Source organism: Loxodonta africana, chromosome 7, assembly GCF_030014295.1.
Source record: "Loxodonta africana isolate mLoxAfr1 chromosome 7, mLoxAfr1.hap2, whole genome shotgun sequence".
NCBI lineage: Eukaryota > Metazoa > Chordata > Mammalia > Proboscidea > Elephantidae > Loxodonta > Loxodonta africana.
Genome location: NC_087348.1, coordinates 6,137,507 through 6,139,341, shown reverse-complemented (window position 1 = coordinate 6,139,341; position 1,835 = coordinate 6,137,507). Strand labels below are relative to the sequence as shown.

Genomic DNA, 1,835 nt, shown 5'->3' with positions numbered 1-1,835 from the left:
CATGGACTGCCAAAAGAGCGAACAAATCTGTCTTGGAAGAAGTGCAGCCAGAATGCTCCTTAGAAGAGAGAAATGGCAAGATTTTGCCTCACATACTTTGAACATGTTATTAGGAGTTACCAGTCCCTGGAGAAGACATTATGCTTGGTAAAGTAGAGGGTCAGTGAAGGAGCGGAAGACCCTCAATGATCCAGTGGATGAAACAACCAGATCAAACATAGCAGTGATTGTGAGCAGGACACAGGACCAGGCAGTTTTCCACCTTGTTGTACATGGGGTCACTATGAATCAGAACCCCCGGCACCTAACAACACCACCGAATGTGCCGTACTAGACAGTACTGATTGCTGTAGCTTTGTAGTAAATTTTGAAATCATTAAGTGTGAGTCCTCCTACTTTGTTCTTGTTTTTCAGACTCTGAACAGCAGTGACACTCCAGAGGTGACCCTAAACTGCACCAGGGTGGATGTGGTGGTAATAGCCTCCTTTGTGTTCAGTGCCCTGGCCATGGTCACCTGTGTGTGTGGGATGGTGGGCAACAGTCTGGTCATCTGGCTGCTGGGCTTCCTTGTGCAGAGGAGCCCCTTCTGTGTCTATGTCCTCAACCTGGTGGTGGCTGACCTCCTTTTCCTCTGCATGGCCTCCTTGATAAGTCTACAAATGATCATCCAGGTGTTGGGGAGTATAAACATGCCCTACCTGAACAAGATAATTCCAACTATCAGCATCCTGAATGACATGATGGTGAGGAGGGTGAAGAACTTTGCATATATGGTGGGCCTGGGCCTTCTGAAGGCCATGAGCACTCACTGTCGCCTCTCTGTCCTCTTCCCCATCTGGTATAAGTGTCACTAGCCCCGACACCTGTCAGCAGTGGCACGTGCCTTGCTCTGGGCACTCTCCCTCCTGATGAACTTGCCAGCCTTTTTCTTCTGTGGCTAATTGTGGAATTTCAACACACAGAAGTACCTAATTGTGGACATGATCTTTCCCACACTCACCCTGGGGATCATCACAGCTGTGATGATACTGTCCAGCGTGGTCCTCTTTGTCTGAGTCCAGAGAAGGGACTGGCAGTGGCGCCGGTGACCCTCAAGGTTTCTTGTGGTCATCCTGGCCTTGGTCCTGGTGTTCCTGGTCTGCTCCCTGCCCCTCGGCATCTGCTGGTTCATCCTCTCCTGGGTAAACCTGGGTCCTCATCTAAACATCCTGTTTCTCAGCTTGTCGCGCCTCGCCTCATCCTTGAGCAGCAGCGCCAACCCCTTCATCTACTTCCTCGTGGGCAAATGGAGGAGTAGGAACCAGCGAGTTCCTACAGCCCTGGGGGCTGTGCTCAGTAGGGTACTTCAGGATGACCAGGAGCTGGACGGCAATGTGACGTCATCTATGAGCACCAATGTGGTGGGGGTCTGAGCACTTTTCCCCCAAGGATGAGCTCAGCCCTGGGGATTAGAATGCATTGAGCTGCCTCAGCCTATTCCTGCCACCCACGTGTATGAACTGTTGTTGGGCACACCAAAGGCTTTTCACCTTGCCATGTTGGGGCCACTTCCCTACCATGCCCACCAGCTCCCCCCACAGTGCCTGTGTCCTGGACCTCAGCATGCAGCTAAGCCATGGAGATAAAATGTGATCATCTTGTTTAAAGGAGATCTTCTGGTTAGAGGGCTGGTATTAGCTCCCAGCCCCATCCTTCTACAGTTGATCATTCCAAATGTCTCTACAGGCAGGTATCACTCACTGTATTTGGAGGTGAAATTCACCTGCTCAGCCTCCTCTTCTTCCTAAGGCAACGTCTTTTTATATGTGGCGGGGCAGGTGTGAACTGTGGCCTC

General features: G+C 51.2%; 1 pseudogene; it reads left to right on the top strand.

The window, feature by feature from the left end:
- The first annotated feature begins 283 nt into the window (after positions 1-283).
- LOC135231778 (mas-related G-protein coupled receptor member D-like) lies at positions 284-1,413 on the top strand (annotated as a pseudogene).
- The last annotated feature ends 422 nt before the right edge of the window (positions 1,414-1,835 follow it).